Source organism: Arvicanthis niloticus, chromosome X (genome assembly GCF_011762505.2).
Source record: "Arvicanthis niloticus isolate mArvNil1 chromosome X, mArvNil1.pat.X, whole genome shotgun sequence".
Classification (NCBI taxonomy): Eukaryota; Metazoa; Chordata; class Mammalia; order Rodentia; family Muridae; genus Arvicanthis; species Arvicanthis niloticus.
In genome coordinates this window covers 72,869,887-72,892,645 of record NC_047679.1, presented here as the reverse complement: position 1 = coordinate 72,892,645, position 22,759 = coordinate 72,869,887, and positions in this window count along the sequence as shown.

The following is a 22,759-nucleotide window of genomic DNA, read 5'->3' as shown; positions in this document are numbered from 1 at the left end:
CTATCAACAATGATAACTGAAAGAAGGGAACGTTTCATTAATGTATCCCCTCAAGCTCACTCCAACCCTGTTCCTCCACCCCGGAGTTGTTGATTTTGTAAAACATGGCTTTCATTATATTTTGGATCATTTTACAGCTTGTTTTTATACATAATATATTTGATCAGCTTATAATGCCAAATGGTAATGAAATGTAAAATTTCCTTGGGGCAACTATCCTAACTCTTAAACTATTAATAAAATATAAATATTCCATTTTATTGATATGTAGACTAATCTTCATTATTCAAGTAAGGTCACAAAATTGCTATGAATACTAATATTCTATTGAACCACATTAAACACAGATAATCCACAATGGAATATTTGGTTTTAGAAGGTTGAGCAAGGGTCTGACTGGATACTGGACTCGCCACAGACTTGTGATCCTCCTCCCTGCCTATGCATCCTGAGAGCTGGCATTGTGGATGTGTATGGCAAGACAAAGCAAGGAATACTTTATGCATGTTTTCATGATTATTTTAGTACAATGATAAAATCCATAATCACGCTGATTTACTCTAAATACATACAGGAAACCCTTCATCACCTATATATTATTTCTACACAAAAGAACGAAAAGCAATTTTCAAGAAAACTACAGAATTAAAACACTTGTGGTAGCATTCTGACATCCTGACTGAACATTAGTATCTTAATTTTTCATCCAACATATCATTTGTACTTTGATGATAATAATGTCTTGTAAGAAAAGTGTGATATAAAGTAATATAGTCTGTGTAAAATGTTCAGCCAGCTCCCTGAAATATAGTAATTGCTCAATAAATGTTTCATCTTATTATTATTCTACTGAAAATTACAACAAAGTACAATATAGTGTGTGTTACTGAGCCACTCAAACATAAAATCCCAAGGTAAAAAATATTTGTTCCCAGCATTAAAATTTGAAAAGAACTCACTGTATTACATAGACGAATTTTATAGTTTAAATCATATAAGTCTTTGGGAATATAGAGTAAAAATAATAGGAATTGATAAAGAGGTTTTATAGTCATGTCTAAGAAACACCAATTAAAACAAAAATCAATTTAGATGTCTTAGTCTATAGAATTTTATAATAAAAATTTTACAGTTCAAGGAATCAAACTCAGCACTTATATGTGCTAGGTAAATGCTATATTGATATACTATATGGCTAGCATCAGTTTTCTGAATTGGATATTATTGTGTAGTCAAGATTGGCCTTGAACACACTAGAAGAGCAGGGTAACTACAAAATTGTGACCCACTTACCTGTGTTTGCTAAGTACTGAGATGGTTATAGGTCTGGAATGTCATGTCATGCTAATGTTTTATGAGAGGATAAAAAGAAGGTAGAAGGTCAATGTGTTTTACAATAAGTTGAATTTGAGTGACTGGTGTTTACTCAAGTCATTTGAGGTAGTAGTGGAATAACAAAAGAATATTGAGCAAGAGAGTGCCATAATCAGCAGAGTAACAGCTAAGAACTAGAAACTAGGAAATCAAATACAAAGCAACTGAAATTAAGCAGAACAAATGTTTATAGGTAACTGACAAACAGATTTGTAATTGAAGCACATGAATGTAAAGAGAGACATTGTTAAGTTAAAATCAAAATATTTGGCAAAATAAGAAATAGATGTTGTCAAAAAAAAAAAAAAAAGTGAAAAGCCGTGAGGTGGTGGCGCACACCTTTAATCCCAGCACTTGGGAGGCAGAGGCAGGTGGATTTCTGAGTTCGAGGCCAGCCTGGTCTACAGAGTGAGTTCCAGGACAGCCAGGGCTACACAGAGAAACCCTGTCTCGAAAAACCACACACAACAAAAAAAGAAATAGATGTTGAAAGAAAAGAAAAGGAAAGAGAAATGCAAAGATTCCAGGCACATTTTCAACCAGTATTAACAAAGATAGTTTTAGTACCAGTTCCAAGGATATCAGTCAATTTCCATAGTCTGTGGTATAAATGGAGAAACCTGTGTTATCAGTGAGCTGTCCAGCCTAAGAGAAAGTTCTCCTTAATTTGCAAATGAGACTAACAAAATTATCAGAAATTAGTTTACAAATTTACAGAATCAGTATTGTGACATCTAGCACACAAAAGATAAAGCTTATTCCTTGGGTAACTACAGCTATGTTACAGATTTTTGAAGCCATCACTTTCAATCAATTAGTTAAGAATATTCCATTTTCCTTGTATGCATTTTTTAACTGACAGAACCCTTTTTGAGACAAGTAAATGGCAAAAAATAGATTAAAATGACTTCATACATTATAATTACAAACAATAAGATGAGATCCAAATGTGAGCTGTAAACAGGGAAAAATTGATCAGAAATAAATAAAAATGATCTCAAGTGCTTCACTAAAATTATTTCCCAAATGCTAAGACAAACAAAATTGAAATACTCACTTGTATACTCTGTTGTGACCAATTAAGTTTAATTATAGTTGATTATATGAGCATGACTGAGGGTTAATTTCTTAGAACATGGCACTTGCTTGGACCTTCCTTCTTGTTTTAACTCTTTGCTTCTGTGGATATCCTGTATTTTGTGTCTAATATTGACTTATAAGGGTATATACCATGCATGTCCATTTGGGTCTAAATTACCTCACTCAGAATGATATTCTCAAGTTCCATCCATTTGCCTGCAAAATTCATGATGTCTTTATTTTTAATGAATGAATAATATTCCATTGTGTAGATGTACTACTTTTTATTATCATTAGTTGAGGGACATTTAGGTTGTTTCCAGTTTCTGGCTATTATAAATAAAGGTGCTATAAACACAGTTAAGCAAGTGTTCTTGTGGTATAGTGGCACATTTTGGGGGGTTATATACCTAGGAGTTATAGCTGGGTCTTGAGTTAGAAGTATTCCCAATTTTTGGAAAATATTCCAAATTGATTTTCAAAGTGGTTGTACAAGTCCACTCCCAACAGCAATGAAGGAATGTTTTATTTTTTCTATATCCACTCCAGCAGATAGTATCACTTTTTTAACTTAGCCATTCTGAAGGGTATAAAATGGAATCTTAGTGTTATTTTGATTTGCATTTTCCTAATCAGTAGAGACTTTGAATATTTCTTTTTAAAAATAATTTTATTTGTTTACATTTCAAATGATATCCTCCTTCCAGGTTTTCCCTCCTAAAACCACCCATTCCATCCCCCTTCCTTTTGCCTCTATGAGGGCGCTCATCCAATCACTTGCCTACTCCTACCTTGACACTGTAACATCACTCTATGCTGAGGCATCAAGCCTCCACAGGATCAAGGGCCTTCCCTTCCACTGATACCAGATAAGGCCATCCTTTGCAACATATGTAGCTGGTGCCATAGACCCCCCCCCCATGTATACTTTTTGGTTGGTGGTTTAGTCCCTTGGAGCCCTGGGTGGTCAGGTTAGTTAATATTGTTCTTTCTATGGGGTTGCAATCCCATTCAGCTCCTTCAGTCCCTCCCCTAGCTCTTTCATTGGGGTCCATAGGCTTAGTTAGATGGTTTGCTGTGAGTATCCATATCTATTGGTCAGGTGCTGGCGGAACCTCTCAAGGGACAGCCATACTGGTCTCCTGCCAACAAGCCCTTCTTGGGATCAACAATAGTGTTGGGTTTGGTATCTGTAGATGGAATGGATACCTAGGTTGGGCCATCTCTAGATAACCGTTCCTTCATTTTCTGCTTCATTTTTTGTCCCTGTCATTCCTTTGGACAGAAACAATTCTGGGTTAAAAATTTCTAGATGGGTAGGTGGCCCCATCCCTCAACAAAGGACTGCGCCTATATACTAGAGGTGGTCTCTACAGTTTCTATCTCCCCTGTATTAGGTATTTCAGCTGAAGTCATTCCTGTTGGGTCCTGGGATCTTCTTGCTTCCCTGGAGTCTGAGACTTTCTAGTGGTTGCTCGCAGCTCCACATACCCTAATGGTAAATATTTTTGTCTAATTTTCTGACCCTCTAGACTTCCCTCCTATCCCTTCCAATACCTGATCCTGCCAAATTTTCTCTCTACCTCCTCTCTCCCACCTAGGTACCTCCTTCCCTCTACTTCTTGTGATAATTTTGTTCTACCTTCTATATAGGATTAAAGCATCCACAGTTTGGTCTTTCTTCTTCTTAAGCTTAATGTGGTTTATTGGTTGTACTATGGGTACTCTGAACTTTTGTGCTAATATCCACTTATCAGTTAGTATATACCACATGTGTTATTTTTTTGTCTGGGCTATCTAACTCAGGATGATATTTTCTATTTCTATCCATTTGCCTGTGAATTTTATGAAGTCATTGTTTATAATAGCTGAGTAGTACTCCATTGTGTAAATGTACCACATTTTCTGTATCCATTCTTCCTATTGAGGTACATCTGGGTTGTTTTCACCTTCTGGCTACTAGAAATAAGGCTGCTATAAACATAGAAGAATGTGTGTCTTTGTTACATGTTAGAACACCTTTTGGGTATATGCTCAGGAGTGGTATAGCTGAGTCTTCAGGTAGAACTATTTCCACTTTTCTGATGTACTGGCCAATTGTTTTCCAAAATGGTTTTACCGGCTTGCAATTCCACCAGCAATGGAGGAATATTCCTCTTTCTTCATATTCTCTCCAACATCTGCTGTCACCTGACTTTTTTATCTTAGCCATTCTGACTGGTATGAAGTAGAATCTCAGGGTCATTAGAGATTCCTCTGTTGAGAATTCTCTATGTTTGTAGCCCATCTTTAATCGTGTTATTTGGGGTATTGTTTTGTAACTTCTTCAGTTCTTTATATATTTTGGACATAAGCCCTCTGTCAGATGTAGGGTTGGTGAAGTTCCTTTTCCAATCTGAAGGTACTGTTTTGTCCTAATGACATTGCCCTTTGCCTTACAGAATCTTTTCAGTTTCATGAGCGCCTATTTATCATTTGTTGGTCTTAGAGCCTGAGCAATTGACATTCTACTCAGGACAATGTCTCCTGTACCAAAAGGCAATTTCATGAAAATCAGGTACAAAACAAGGCTGTCCACTCTTCCTGCCTCCCCCTCTATTCAGTACAGTAGTTGAAGTTCTAGATACAGCAAAAGACAACTAATGGAGATCAAATGGATACAAATTGGAAAGAAAAAGAGGTAAAGTATTACTATTTGCAAATATAATAGTATATGTCAGTGATCAAAAAGATCCTACCAGAAAATTTCTATAGCTGATAAACACATGCAACAAGCGTCTGGATCCAAAATTGGCTAAATAAATCAATAACCCACCTTTATATAAATGATAAATGGGTCAAAAAAGAAATTAGAGAAATCACATCCTTTTCAATATAAATTGAAGTACACAGACCTTGATGGAAAAGTTCTATCTATTCTCATATGCATACTTTGAAGTAATAAACTAGTGTGGTCCTACATTTTGATGCTATAGGGGTGCTGAATCCTTTTACTTTCATATAGTACATGAAATAAACATGTGACAATTAGAATGTTATAACAAAATCTTTATACTCTGTACCTATTTAACACATATTTTTAGTGAAAATGTGGACTTCCTATATAAGTACAAGTCTAATATCACTTGGTCACAGAGCTCATTTTCCTCTAACACAATCAAATTAATTTCACATTTTCATTGCTTATTCAGCTATGCAGAAGTTAGGCAGATTTGTGGTAAATAATATACTCTATTTTAAATATTGAAATAAAAGATTGCACCAAGTCATAACATCATTTCATCAGAATATACTCAATGAAAAAGTTACACTGTGGTTGAGCTCTATTTAATTTAGAAGAGTTTAACCAGTGAAATATTGATCAATATAAATAAAAACATCTAATTTTTAACTTTTGAAAAACATTATTCTATCACTTAAGGTATGACTATATGATTTCCTTTCTCCATTTTCACACTATCCCCTCAAATTTGCCTTCTCTTCTACTTCTCCCATACCTCTTATTCACTCTCAAATCTATAGCCTCTGTTTTTTCTTTGATTGTTGTTGCTATACTTATATACATAAAATATACTTGGCTATCTATGCATCTATATAAGCACACATATATTGGATTCCAAGGTTGATATTAAAAACATTTCGTGTTCAGTTGTGAGGCAGGGTCTGAGAGACCAGGGCATACTCAAAAAAAGGTTTGTGAAACTTCTTTTCTCCCAGAGACCAGAATTATTACAGATAGTTGGCAAGTGGTTCTTTTGATATATCCTAATAGAAATCATGAAAAACAAAGAAGAAAAGTGAAAGCACTTTTAGTGTTGATGGCCCTGAGTTCTAGAATTTTCAAACACAGATTTGTACTCTCCATGGAAACCAGACATGTGTTATTCTATGTGTTCACTGTGGGGGTACATTGTTCAGAGTATATAGTCCCAAGACCTGGCAGCCAGAATTACAGCACTTGAGCTTTGAAAATCAGGATCTTTGGCTTTTTATTCCTTTACCACAAATGTGAACAACTCTAATGGCTAGGACCTACAGTCTCTATAGCCTAAATTCTCTTCTTTGGATATTTACAACATTTTCTTCCTTAGTCTCAGCTTCTGCAAAATTCTTGTCATCCTATTTTACATGCTGCCTGCTGTTCCTTCCTGAATGGCTTCAGCTGCACTACTTCACAATTTTACAGCTCAGAGTTCAGATCTCATGGTATTTAATTCTCAGTGACTATTCGGAACCATCAATCGACTCTAGGTGTTATAGTTTCTGTGATTCAGGAATCAGAGAGCCCTTACTTCCTAATGACTCTAGCTTTTCTGCCTTCTCTTCATTATTCCTGTGTCTATAGGGAATTCTCAACTTGTTCTCCTTGTTTTCATCTCTATTGTAAAAATTATTGAATTTAGGGCCTAGGTGAGTCACCACTACTAAACACTCACTCTCCTTTTTTTAAAGCAAACAGCTCACCCTACTCTTACCACGATGAAGACCAAAATTAGGTTAAAGACAACAGAAACCATTATCAGAGATAATGTTGTAACATAATTGGGTGGTATAATCTATAAAAGAGAAACTACCTTTAGTAGACTAACCACGTTATAAAACAGCTCACTTCTGTAGTCAGAAAAATTTCATTTATATGCAGATTGTCATTCTATCTACCACAATTTAGCTTCCAATTGCACCAATCAAATCGTTTTGTTTTCCAAAAAAAAATATCAAATCACAAACTCCACATAAAGATTAGTTGCAAGGCATACATTATGAGCCTTTCTTATGTCCTGACTGAGGATAGATAGAGAACAAACAGTCATTTAGAGTTTTCTATGGCTTGTCTTTCCAAAATGAAGTCTTCGAAGCCAGCTCAAGGTGCCTCAGGCTGTCATAACTGCAGTAAGTAGTCCTGAAGAATTCTGTGACTCCAGCAGTACCATGCTTGCAGTATCCTTTACTCTGGAGTGTAGTTCCTTTAAGGCATCTATAAAATATTTAAAGCATCAGGATTCTACTTTGAGAGTTTATGATAAGCCAAAATGACTGATGTTTCACAGCTACATAAGCAAGGTAATAAAACATGTGCTAAAATCTGATAGATGTTTTTCAGAGTCAAATCTGACCATTTGTTTTGCAATAGCTTAGATGCCTTGAAAGAAATTCAACCATTAAACAGTTCATACGATGAAGACTTATAATTAACATATATGTTTCTAACATTTAATATATCTTAGCCAAACATGCTTATGAATACATATGTCCCTCTGATCTATCTCAGTATTCTTATAATGTTTGCTATATATTTTAGTTGAAAACTAAATTTTCTTCTTTTTTCTTTCTTTCCCTTTAAATATTTTTATTGTTATGTATCCTGGCTGACAACATTTATTGTGACAACTAATTTACCATTCACTATCTTTTTCTATAGGCAAGGCTGCTTTTATCAGGAACAAATCACTTTGAGTGATTTGACATATTAAAAATATGTTTTTTATGTCTATGCTTAACATGTGAATTCTTTACACAGGAAATCTTTTCTATGTGGTACTCTCTTCAGCATCTAAAATACAATCATGCTAAATGGATAATTTAATGTAGTAATTTTGTCAATTGATTCATTGATTTGTTATCGTTAGTTAATTCTTTACATGTTTTTAAATTTTTGTTGAATGCAAGTCATTGTGAGATTTCTTTACAGTATATGGATTATTTAATTGTTATTGCTTCAGAAAATCTAGATTTGGTTTGTTTTCTCACCCAATTAAAGAATCAAAGGACATAACAAGTCTTCTGCACAGCAGGCAGTGTCATAAACAGATAAAAGCAAGGCATAACACTGTCTTTATTTCAAAAATGAAACACACAGCACAGAACACAAAAAGATGTATAGAGATGGAGGCAGAGAAAAGATTCAGGAAGTCAATGACCATTTTCTAAATGATGATTGGGAAGAGGGTAAGGGGTTTTGGAACCCAGGGATGTATTCCTCCTCCACTAATTTAGGATTGTTCATTTTACTAAAATAAAGGAAGTTGGTAGGTTCACAGTTTTGGTTAAATATGTTGAGGTTTACCTTGAGCATATATGGCCAGCCTTGTCAGTCAGCTGAAAATAGTAACCCTATTTAGGCAAAAAAAGCCATTTAACACTTTGTCTTATGTTAATATATAGTAGAAATGAATCAGACATTTTTCTAAATTTATTGATATTTTTGTGAACACTTTCCACATATGTCTTAGAATCTGTCTAGCTCCTTGTTACTTATACACATATGTTCATACAAATATTGACTATTAGTCTTGGATAGATTAAACAAACCCCTGTGGCACATTTTTTCTGGTTTGGTTCTTATTTCTAATCTCAATTAGACAAGAATGTAATTCTATATGCTTACTGTAAGTAAGTATGTGTTCTAAATACTGGTAATGTCTCCTGTTAATATTATAATTAATTTGTCATGAATTGCAAATTCTTCTATGCTGGCTGATAGAAACAGTCACAATAACGGGCTTTGCGGTAAAATGCTCTTCTTTTATCTCTATGCTTTCCTTTATCTTTTTTGGAAATATTAATTTGCTTGGGATTCATGTATTTATACTATTGCTTTCAATCTAAAAATACTTGGTGGGTTCTGATTATGTTGTGCCTCTCTGATATGCAGATTCTAATCTTTCTCAAAGTAATGAAATAGAAAATTACAAGGTTCACTAGATCTATAAAGACTACTGAATTTGTTTACCTGGTATTCAGGGTCTTATATGTCTCTACTTTTTCCATGTTTTGGTCCATTTTTACTAGCTGTAGAATGATGAATCTCATATATATAATGCTTTATCATATTTTAAATAAACTCTTTGGAAATGTCTTTAAAGTTTCTTATTTATTTTTCTTAAATCACTTAACCAATGTTCATTTAGCATTTATAATTGAAATAGTGATAGAATTTTCCATTTTTGTTAGTCTCTAGCAAATATACCAAATAGTATTTTAACATTAGAATTGAAATTATTGTACAAGAAATATGAATGAACTAAGTCATATTTCACATGACCCTGAAACTGATAATGATAATTTGTATCTGAGAATTATACAAGAAGTTATGTAATAATGTGTTATGAAGCAATCTTATGGACAGATCCATCATCTGAGAAACATTGGTACACACAGTCATATATTACATGCCTAGGAGATCCAACTCAGCTCAGAGATGACACAGAAATTTTTTTTTAGAAATTTATTATTTGTTAAAATCTATTCAGAAAATGATTTTAGCCATTTATCTAAAAATATTAAGCATATATAATATGCATATATACATATATGTAATATATAATCTGCTGAGGCAATTTGGTATTATTTTAAAAAATCTTTGGTTTAAAAGGGAACAGAGGGGACCATGGATGGTTGCAGGGGCAGATATAAGAGAGCTTGAGGGAAGATAGGGAAAGGTAACTGATATAATTAGATTTTAATTAAAGTGTTTTAAAAAATCTTTTAAGTTGATTTTTTAATTTAAAAATTTTTATTTTATATTATATATAAATTTATCTATTTATATATAACAGTATTTTATAAATGTAAATATATATTACATTTGTAAATAATTTATATTTGTGATTTTATTTATATTTAAATTTTAATTTTTACTTTAGATTTTAAGTGAATTCTTAACATACATATGTGTCTATACATATATGCTGCTAAATATATACATATAATCTATATTGTAATCTCAAAAAATTACAACTGAGGATTCACTTTTCTACATGGTTCTATGTAGGCTGTACAGACATGGTCATATGAATTTATTCATAATGATACACTTCTGGCCTCAGCACACATTTGAGACTTTATTTTCTCAAAGGAAAAGGGAAAGAGAATTTATAATCCTGTGGGGCATAGATGGAAAGTGTAGAAAGTCATAATTGGATCAAAGAATAAAATGATACGTATAAGAGAAGGGTAAATACATAAATATTTAATTACTGTTATATTCCAGGGGTTATAAAATTTAATCATCATGTTAGCATTATAAAATAAATATTATTATCCAAATACCACAAATAAGGAGTGAAATCTGATAAATTACCTAGGATACCCTGGTAACAAATTAACAAAGTAGTATTGAAATAGCTCTATAATGAAACCAAAACTACACTTCAAAGATTTTGAAATTTGTTAAGCCAATATATTCATCTATGTAATGATGAGAACACTGATTTCAAATTATTGACTTCAGAGTAGGACAAATAATTCTGTAGTTGTTTAGAAAAAATAGAGAATCTTCTTTTTAAATGTTCCTGATAGAGTTAATCTATAAACCTGTGGTGCTGTGGCTTGTGCATGGGGTGTGAGGCCTGTTGGGCTGAGTTGTTGGTCCTGAGTGCCTGCCACTCCAGGCAGCTGGAGCCAAGGCTCAGAGGGCAGAAGTGTGGGAATTTGACTGTGCTTACTCCAAGCAGTGCCAGGTTGACCCTGGGCTGTGGGAACCTGCTGAGCTTCAACCTGGGTGTGGGGAGAACATAGTCTGAGAACCCAAGTGGGCCAGAGCTCTTGGGTTAGAGATCTCCAGGCCAGGCAGCTGCCAGAGACTGGTTGGTCTCAGCCCTTGAGCTCTCAGGTACCACTGAGAGGCTATGGAAGGGTTGAGATGGGAGGCATATGAGCTGGAAGGACTGGCAGCCTAAAGAGGTGAGGGGGAGAAGCTCCTTAGATGCCTGCAGAGAATGAGAATCTTAGTCACTGACTCACTTGGCTGGGTCTTGGCTCAGGCTCCATTGCTGGAACACAGAGGGGGCCTTCAGTGGGAGGTTAGGCTGCACCTCTGTAGTTGAAGGTCTTCTCCAGGGCTCCCCACAGCAGACCCCAAAGACAAGAGGTAGTCCATAGTTTTAAAAGGTTTATTGTCATGGCAGAAAGCGGATGAAGCTGTACCCTGTGTTCTCTGGGCAGGCCTGATGTTAAATACCTTTTCCAAGTAGGAGGAGGGTCTGGGAAGGAATGCTTAATTGTCTATGCCCTCTGGCCTTTAGGTATCTCATTAATATGGAGATCTCTTGAGGCTCTCCTGCAGTCACACCCTCTACCTGTGCTATGTGACCAAAGACCACAAACCTTTCTTTGGGAGGGGCTGTGGATAGCTGAAGCTAAGTGAAAGGAACCAGAGCCCAGGAGAAAGGCTGAACATGTACAGTCTCTTTAGGGTCTCTGGGGTTTGAGGCCTGTGCTCAACCAGGTTCCCAGCTGCCTCTCACACCCCACAGCCCCACACAAACTTGTACTTTAGAGGCATGTGAATTGCTTTACAAGAAGGAATATGACTGTGAGCTGTTTTCTAATGTTAATTTTATAGGTTCTGAAGAATTACAAGGGATGAAAAAAAAAATGGGCAACTCTAGGCTTGAGAATTAGGACCTTAGCAGCTTCAGAGTAGAGAATTAAATTATTCTTGAAAAATGCTGAAAACCATGAGTTGGATAACTGCAGTATTTCAAACCAAAAGTTAGATGGGCTTCAATGGAAGCATCATCAGAAATGTTATTTCAGTCTTATCGTATGCCTGTTATTCGTATCAGAAGCAAGACTATATTTTCTCTATTTCCTTTTAATATTTTGTTAGGAGGGCCATGGATTCCCTTTATCATTTCTTGGTGATGTGAATATAATAGTAATAACAACAGCTATAGAGGCCAGAGAAATGTATTAGTGATTAATCTTACTTATTACTTTTATAGAGGACCAGGGTTCCATTCCCAGTACCTATTTGTTGGCCCACAACTGTCATTAACTCCAGGTGCAGGTTATCTGCCACTGTTTTCTTGCTTCTGCAGGCACCAGACAAGTACTTAGTTTACAGGCATACAAGCAGGTAAAAGCAGAAAAAACACAAAATAAAATAATATAAATTAATAAATAAATGTAAAGGGAACTTCCAGATGACTTCAATTAAGTGAGAGATAAAACACAACTTTGTACCATGTTGAAAATATTGTAAACTTCAAGAAGGAATGAGATACAGAGAATTTATTTTTACAGAGTACAAGGAAAATATACACTTTTATAATATTGTGTACACACAAGGACAAGAAAAAGAGTCAGGTTTATAAGGCTTATGTCTCTTGTAGTTTTTATTGGAAGGGTCACAGAATTCTCTTCTTCCCAGGGTGAAATGGGCCTTGGGCATAAAGCACTGCTCTGCTCTTTCAGAGCAAATAAAAAGAAAATATTTAATTATAATATTTACCTTAAACCAGTAGTTATCTTGGAGTTGTTCTACATAATAGACAACTCAATTATGCCTAAGCTAAGAAAGAATAAGAGCTGTTGTCTTTTTGTCATTTATGTTTGTAGCTAACAGTAGTAGCTATCAGCATTTACTATCAGTTTACATTTAAGTGAGTTATTTAGCTTTGTGCCAGGAAGAAATTATTAATTGTATTTACTGTTAGCAATTTACATTTTAATTCTTTAGACTGTTTGAAGCCCCTGTCATTTGCTAATATTTGTTTTTTGTAGGTACAAGTAACCTGTGGACCTTTATTAGTACTCAAAGGTTACTGTTTGTTTATTATTAATCTTGCAATGGAAAGTGAGCACTTATAAAGAGTAATTTCTACCATAGTTCTGGAAATCTGTCTCCAATTTAAGTTTTTAAATTGTATCTACCAATGTGTTACCATCAAGTTCACCATCTGTTTGAGAGAAAGATGACATATGGATACTCATATGTCAAGAGTAATACATGGGAATCAAAGAACAGAGAGAGTCATTTTATTCCTATGTAGCACCCCTTATCACATCCATTAAAGAGAATGGGCCACAATTTATTGTACTTATATCACATCAACTCATATGAGCTCAACTATGCACATAATTTTCACCTTTGATTATGTGATAATGTGATATTAGTTTGAATTCTAACACTTTGACATGGAAATCAGTAAGCAATGTAAATTGGGTTGTATTTTCTTCTTTTTTTTTAAAGAAACAGATGGCAGGGCTGTGGTGGCTCACACCTTTAATCCCAGCACTTGGGAGGCAGAGGCAGGTGGATTTCTGAGTTCAAGGCCAGCCTGGTCTATAGAGTGAGTTCCAGGACAGCCAGGGCTATACAGAGAAACCCTGTCTTAAAAAACAAAACAACAACAAAAAAATAGAAACAGCTAGATGTTAAACATTTATTAGCATAGCACTTCATTTATACTCCTTTGGACAGGGCTCAAAGCATGTGTGTGTGTGTGTGTGTGAGAGAGAGAGAGAGAGAGAGAGAGAGAGAGAGAGAGAGAGAGAGAGAGAGAGAGATTAATGAGAGGAATTATACTGAACGTTCAGTTACAATAAATCACACTCTAATGTGTATCTGACATTCTGTTAAAAACAACCTCATTTAGGTTGAAAGTTTATTACAAATAAATTAATTTTTTATATATTAGAGACACTTTAATTTGTACATTTCATTTTATGTGCCCTCATTCAAGAACTCAGTTCATTCTCATTTTCTATTAATGCAATTTTTATTTTCTCATACATTTATAAGACTTTAGAAGCTTACAGTTTTAATATTATGGATAACCTTTTGCCCAAAGAAACTTGGGAAAGCTCTTATTTTAGATTTTAGTATCTGTTCTGAAATAGCACGTCTTTGAATAGCATGATTCAAAGTGGAATGGCTGGGTGAGTTATGCTACAGAAAAGGGAGAGCCATTAAATAGTTAGTGATGTGAAAAAAATTCAGTTGAAAGAATAATCATTACAAATAGTAGCTCTGTAAGTGAAATAACAGAGCAGTTTGGGCCTGTCATGAAATGTCTACAAAATCTACAAAAAGTGCTGTTTTACTCTCCAGGAGATTATAGCAACCTTATTTTAACAGCATACACAATACTTTCTAAGCCATAGTTTTTGAAAAAAAAAATGATACTAACAATTTCCTAGTTTGGATATGGAGATGTGTTCTTATCTCAAAAAAATGAGGTTTAAGTTATTTTTTGTTCTTGTTGAACAAAATCTCTCTAAACTGTGTGAGGTAAGGAATGAATATTATAGGATAGCCAACTTTTTTCACACCAGGCTCCTTTCATTTTCTGCTTTAGAGTGATGTGACTGAGAATCCTAACTATGTGAAAGGTGTTAGGTGGTAGCAAAAGTTGCTGCTTTCAGTGTATTTTCTATAGGCAATTCCTGCATAGCTGCTTTTTATTAGCAGACCACATTACAGGGAACAAATTACTTTTTCCAATCTTTGCAAGCTCTGCTTGAATGCAGTAGCTTTCTACTCACCAACAAGCAGTATGTTTCTTGAATTAACCATCTCTAGACACTAAAAGAATAGATAGATATAGATGAGGGAATTTTAGGAAATCTTTAACAAGACTTTTTTGCTCACATAAACAAATCATGATAAGATGGAATCATCTTAGTTTCTCACACCTGAAGCCTTTGTTTGCAGCCAGGTCTGCTGTGAAATGCTTAGAAAATGGGGAAATCATTCAAATAATCATGTGGAAATTTAACATTTAAAATTTATATACATAGATGATATGATAGGTGTCATACTTGATAAGGCCAAATTCTTAGCACCTGAGAGACTGAAGTAGGTTAGCACTTGGGAGACTAATTTAATCTCATCATGGGATGGCTACATAAAATGTTACAGGTCAGTATTACATGGAGAGATCCAATTTCTAAAAAGTAACCATATTCATTTTAAAATATAAAATTAAAGCTTAGTTCAACTTTTGCAAAATTTTATTAGTAAATATTTTATAGACATATATTACATGTATATATAATTAGCATGAGTTGAAAATTAAATCTATGGTTCTTGTTGTTTCTGCTGTTGAAACCTAGCTTTAGTCCATAGTAGTTTTCTAGGATGCAGGGGAATATTTCAATTTTCTTGTATCTGTTGAGTCTTGCTTTGTGACAGAGTATGTGGCCAATTTTGGAGGATGTTCCATGAGTTGTTGAGAAAGTGTAGCCTTTTATATGTGTGTGAAATGTTTTGTACATATTTGTTATGTCCATTGGGTTTAAAATGTATGTTAGCTTCAGTATTTCTCTGTGTGAGGGGGTATTGAAGCTTCCACTATTAAAATACAGGGTTTGATATGTGAATTAAGGTTTAGTAATATTTCCTTTACAAATGTGGGTACCCTTGTATTTGGAATGTAGATATTCAGAATTAAGGCATCATCTTGGTGGATTTTTCTTTTGGTGAGTATGCAGTGTTCTTCCTCATGTCTTTTGATTAATTTTGTCTGGAAATCTATTTTGTTAGATATTAGAATACATATACTAGGTTGCTTCTTGGGTCCATTTGCTTAGAAAGTCTTTTTTTAAATTCTTTACACTGAAGGAAATATATGTGTTTCTTTGGTGTGGAGGTGTGTTTCTTCTATGTAGCAGAAGACTGATGCTGTTTTTGCATTCATTGTGTTAGTCTGTGTCTTTTTATAGGAAAATCAAGTCCATTGATATTGAAAAATGTTACTGAGAAATGATTGTTAATTGTTACCATCTTTGGGTTGGTGTTTTCTTTCTAGTATCAGTAGAGCTAAATATGTATATTTATTTGTTTAAATTTGATTTTACTGTGAAACATCTTATTTTCTCTATGGTGATTTGAAAATTTTGCTGAGTATAGTAATCTGGACTAGAATCTGTGGGTTGTTGTTTTTGTTCATTTTTTCTGGGTTTATTGAGTATACAACATCTGTACAGGTCCTACTGGTTTTTATTCTTTCACTGAGATGTTGGGTGTGATTCTAAGAGGTCTCCCTTTATGTGGCAAGCAGACTTTCATTTCTGGTCCATTTAGTATTAGTATTTAGTATTAGTGCATTTAGTATTCTGTAAGTTTCTTGTATTTTTTTAGGCATCTCCTTCAAATTAGGAAACTTTTCTTTCATGATTTGTTTTAGAAAATGGTTATTGGATATTTGAGCTGAGATTTTTCTCATATATCTATTAGCATTATTACTTTTGGACTTCTCATGGTATCCCAGAATTCCTTGACATTTTGTGACAGAAAAATTAGATTTAGATTTAACTTTTTTTTTGCTAATATACATATATTTCTTCCATCATAGCTTTAGTGCCTGAGATTTTTCTCTACCATCTCTGGTGTTTTGTTGGTGATGCTTGCACCTGTAGTTACTGTTAACAACCCAGCGACAAAACCCAAAATATAAACCTGTCTTGCCTGAAAAATGTGCCAGAGCAGTTGTGGCTCAGAGCTTGTAGGAGTGAATAAAGAAGTACTGTACTAAATTGAGGAACAAGCCACTAGAGTGAACCCATTCTTTTTAGCCTCTGATGTCCAGAATCAAGAAGCTGAAGCTGCATGGCTCAGAGAACCAAACATGACTTAAAAATAAAAATGACAGTGGAATGAATGATGTTCTGCTATACTCATAAATTGATACCTACCCCAATTGTCATCAATGAGACTTTCTCCAGCAACTGATGGAGACAGACTCTAAGACCCACCCCCTGAAGAAGAGTGGGAAGAAAGTTTGGAGGAGCTAAAGGGGTTAAGGACAACAGAATATAGCTCACAAAATGAGCTAGCAGGGCTCATAATGTGTGTGCTAGGCACTCCATATATATACTGTCATAGTTTAGTCTGTGAATTTTTCTTGGACTCCTAACTATAGGACAGGGTTATCTTTGACATTTTACCTTATTGTGGGGTCCTTTTCACACTACTGGGTTTGCTTGTCCAACCTTTATATTAGGTTTATGCCTAGTCTTATTATGTCTTTCTTTGTCTTTTTTGGTTAATATCACTGGGAGGTCTGCCCCCTTATGAAGGAAAATGTAGGAGCAGTGTACCTGGGCTAGGTGAGGGGATGGAGAGGGAGGACCAATATTCTTTCCTATACAGGATGCATATCTTTATTGGATGTCAAGACATAATACTAAAAATGCAATTGTTTCTTTTAGGTAAAGGCTCATGGATTGTAGACCTGATATACAGAAGAGTCATCATGAGTAATTGTGGTAGGACTGGTATTTTTTGATGTTTTCCCGACTTTGAGTGATGAAAAGTAGATGAACTGCTTGGAGTTAAGTAGAATATTTTCCTTGGAATTACACTTAATGATTCAAGTATATACCACTTAAATAGAGAACAAACTTGTATCATTTAATTGAGGCCTCTTTCAGGCTGGAAATCATTAAAAAAATCAGGAAAAAATGAAAAGTTTGAATACATTGTTAGAAATTGTAGCATGGGTAGTGCATGAAGATATGTAGCTTTAAACATAAGGTAAAAAATGATGTAGAATAAGAATGTTTAAGTGTAGACAAAATATGAATAATTAAGTTGCATCTTTTTGAGCTCTGTATTCTTGGAAGAAATTATTGGCTAAAAGGTACAGAGATGAACTTGGCAAGTCAGATTGGAAAGCACACAGAAATCCAACAATTAAGGTTGATTCTTATTTCTGTTCAGTTGTGAGGTTAATAGGACTAACCAAAAGGTATATTTAAAGGGCAAAATTCAAACACAGAGTAAATGCAATTGTAATTTTGAAAGTCATTTTTTTATATTTTTCAGCATAAGATTTACTAAGAAAGAAATTTGTATGATATCACTTGATACACTCAAAAGCTAATTCTTATAAGTAAGTGTGAACTTGTACCATTATTATACCCTATTGAGATTATTTTGAGTAGATTGTCACTTAAGTACCTGCATATTATTATTAGTGATTTTGCTGTTTGTGTTGTTTGCATTTGTTATAAATATTACAATAACTAGAAAGTAACCAAATAACATCACTGATACACATAGAATGATGTCTTCTGTGAACATAAATAATTGGTCTTCTATGAGTGGTTTTCCATAAAACTCAATTTTTCCATAGACTGTTACATATTTGCAGAAGATGTGCAGTTTGGTCTTCATGGCAGTCCCTTAAAAATTGGACTGGGGGTTGCCTCTAATTCTGTTGCCTGTCATTGGATCCCCACACCCTAGCTGGGCTGCCTAGTTGAGCATCAGTTAAAAAGGATGTTTTTAGTCCTGATCTAACTTAATGCATCAAGGTTGGGTAGAATCCAAGGGGTTTCCCCTTTACTGAGGAGAAGAGGAGGGGTAGTGGGATAATGGGGGAATGGGGCAGGGATTTTTAAGTGTTTAACTGTGATAGAGTAGGGAGGGAGGCTGTGATTGGGATGTAAAGTAAATAAAAATAATAATTAGTGGTTAAGAACTCTTCCTTAATGTATAAAGAAGAAAAAATAACAACAAAAACAAAAGCAGATGCAAACATCTATCCAGAGCAACAACATAGGAAAATTTTTAAGTCATATCAAATTAAGCTATAATCAACACTGGGAATACAAAGAAGATTCATAGCTGATATAATTTTTTAAGAGTAAAGTTGTGTTTCTCTTATTATTATAGTTGATATAATATCTCTATATAAATATCAGGCTATGCTTCTTAATGAACTATCTTTAATTTATAAGGAAGCCACTAAAGTGAGAATTATAAAAAACACTTTAAATTATTTATTTTAAATATTTTCTTTTCAATATATTTCATCTAAATGAACATATATGTGTAATGTATATAGATAATTATATGAATTAGAAAATATTCTTGATTATAATGAAGAAAATATTTTAGCCAATATTAGATGAGATATAATATACTGTAATGTACCTATTGCTATTTTAACTTTTCCACAAAACTAATTTTGTACATAGATTTGAACATTCTATATTTAATTGGGAATAAAATTATATATAAATCATATATATAAAGATGAAGAAGCACTTCTGATATTTATCTGTTCTTTTCACAATCTAAAAGAGTGAATAAAGTATTCAAAACATTAAACATTTAGAAGGATATGACAAATATTCTTGACACAAATAAATCTAAATGAGATGAGACCTGTAATTGTTATTATTGCTTTGAATTAGGTTCCAGTTTGTTTTAGAGATAAGAAGGACCCAGGCAGTTGCACTGGTATGGACTTGATTACAGCATGAAAGATCATACCTCAAGTTTGCAGGACTGAAAAGAGAGGAGTGATTAGTATATCCATAAGACTGGAGACATTCTTTGTATCTTCTCTGAGAACACAGATTTGGACATGCATATAAAGAAGCTGCTGTTCTTGGAAAGAATTACCAATGATTTGAGAAAATGATGCTTGACATTCACATCTGGCAGATAAGATTCACTATTCCCATCAATCATAGTAGAAAATAATTTCATGTATGGAGGGAGCACTATATAGAAAGAATCATTATGCCTCAGTAAATGGAAATAATTAGACCTATTCTGCACTTCCCTATTTACTTTCATACCAAATATTTCATTGTTTAGGAAATTTTAAAATATTTAAGGATGATTAATTTTATATTCTCTGTATTTCAATAGCATGAAAATTTTTCCTGTCCTATAAATGAGATAGTGTGATAAAAACAAACATCTAAGTCTAAGCTCTGAACAGCAAAATACAAAGGTCAACAAAAAATTAAGGCACTACTATAAATATTCAGTGTTAAATGATTAACATTCACAAAATCAATTTCTAAAACACATAAAATATTGAACTGAATTTTGACTTTTTATTAATTATTTACATTTTAAATGTTATTCCCCATCCTGGTTTTCCCTCTGCAAACCCCCTATTCAATCCACCCTCCCCTCCCCCCCGCTATGATGAAAGACCTTCCCTTCATAATATTTGTTATAATATATTTATCTATATTACTTTGATAATATATAGCAATTCTTAAAAACAAATCTAAAATTAAGAACTAAACTCAAGAATAGGAATCCAGTTTCATGCAGCACCACCATTAAAAAAATTTATTCACATTCTGACATTCAATTAAAAAAAGACAAAACAAACAAGAACTAGGCAAATAAATTCTATAATAATAAAAAACACATGAAATTGATCTAAAACTGAGTCAGACATTTTAATTAGGTTAAAATGCATAAAATACTTTTTATCTTATATCTAGTGAATTAAAATGGTAAGAGAAAAAATACATAAAATAATGAATGCCTGAAAGTATATTGGTGAAAATAATTGCAGGGAAGACATTTCAGTTTATAATTAGTGATGTTAAGTATTTAATAATGTAAATATCAAGATTAAACATTAAAAACCAGAACTTTATATACAGAACTGAGTATATGAGGTAGAAAGCCATATAAATATGATTCATGCAATTTGAAGAAAGGGAAGAAATGGGGGGCATGAATACATAATCATGAAAAACTATCCAGAACCAATTATAGCTATTAAATTAAATTGCTAAGCTTGTCATAACAAAAAAGCAACAGTGACATGTCTGAAAAAAACATAAATTTATTTTCTCATGGCTGGATACTAGAAATGAGGCAGGAAGTTGTTACCAGGTTTGAATATTTTTTTTTTCCCTCTGAGGTCTCTCTGGTGGATTTCAGACTTCTTCATAGTGTGATCTCACAAGGTATTTTTTCTGGATATGTATACCTCTTGAGCATTTTTTTTTGTGTTTCACAATTTACTCATCTTTTAAAGACTACAGTGAGATGGGCTTATTAGCCATTGTCAGAGCTTCATTTAAACATATTTACCTCTCTTTAGGCCCTATTAAAACTACTCTCACATTCTGAGGTATTAGACATTTTGGGTTCACAATATGATTACAGAAGTACACAATTCAACACATTACAACTATTTTCTGGTAATATCTGCTACATGCCATAAGTATAATAAGTCTAAAACACATGGATAATGAAAAAAATTACACCTAGGAAAATAATAGTTATAATGCTAAAAAAATTACTGGTAGTCCTCAATGCAGTGAACAACAAGCCATATATTTCTTATTCTAAGCAATGAGAAAAAAGAGACATTGTGTGAAAAGGTCATTAAGTCACAGAAAAAAGTCAACATAGAATTCTATACCCAGAGAAAATGAATTTCACGAGTAAAAATGAAATAAAAGATATTTTAAGAGGGAACGGGGTTGACAAAAATTGATTATAAGTAGATGTAGACTACAACAAAGTGAGTGCTCCTTTGTACAGATAGATAGAGGTACCTCAAAAAATATGTATCTGCAAACATAAATGAAGAAGAGTAAAACTAGAAAGTAGGGTAGCTGATGTATAGAATTTTTTATTATTAATATTTTTTATGAAAACTCAATATGCTACTTTTAAAAAGGAAGTCTAATGTAGTATGAAATGAATAACATAATTAAAAGTAAAACATTTGATGAAAATATTAAGTTACAAGTAGGGAAACTACAAAATTCTACTAATATAGTATAATATGTATAATATTACTTGTAATTAAATGCTGATGCATTAAAATGTATATTACAATTTTCTAGAAACCACTAAAACAATGAAACAAATAACCACATTTAGTGTAAAAAAGGAATAGTGAATACTAATAAATATATTTATTATATGAAGGGAGAGAGGTATATTAATTAAAGAATAAAATAACTAAAACAAAAGTGTACATTTTAAATTACAACATCTGTAAACATACATGACAATAGTTAAAACTCTAAAATATGAGTCATCTTGTCATTGTGAAAAATGAAAGAACCTTTGTTATGTTTTTTTTTGTCAAGAAATGTACTTTAAATATAAAGATATACATAGCATAAAGGAGGGCATATATGCAGCAATTTTGCACACTGTAAGTTTATAATATTTCTATCAAATAATGTCCTCTTCTTGCTTAATTTTTCTTTGTCGAAGTTGTTTCTATGAATGGTTATTTGCAATTCCAAGTTACTTAGAAAGAATTTGTCATTTTATATTTGAATGAAAGCAATACATTTTAAAGATATAAAAACTGAAATCTTAATGCATGTATGGTTAGGTAATTAATGTGGAGATTCTGCAAAGGAACAGAGCTATTTTTATCATTCATGTTTTTATATAATAATGAACTCACCATAAAAATAATATGTCCATTCTTAGTAAAATTTAAAATAAAATTACATGACCAAATAACAAATCTTTTATTTTATTGCAGTGTTATTCACAATGTTTTCATCATTTGATGAATAATGACTGTATGTGTAGGTTACATGTAGTTTAATTGGGTTTTCTTGATATTAATGTGCTTGTTGTTATTGTGAGGTTTTGTTTGTCTTTTGAGAAGAAAAACTTGATGTTGGGTAAAGAAGACAGAGAAGAGAGAGAATATAAGAATTTGGGAAAATGACAAATATAATAAAAATATATTCAACTTTTAAAATTGTTTTAATTAATAATTAATAATTGCAGGCTGTCCCACATATTAGTGTTGATATTTTCTTAGTCCAGTTC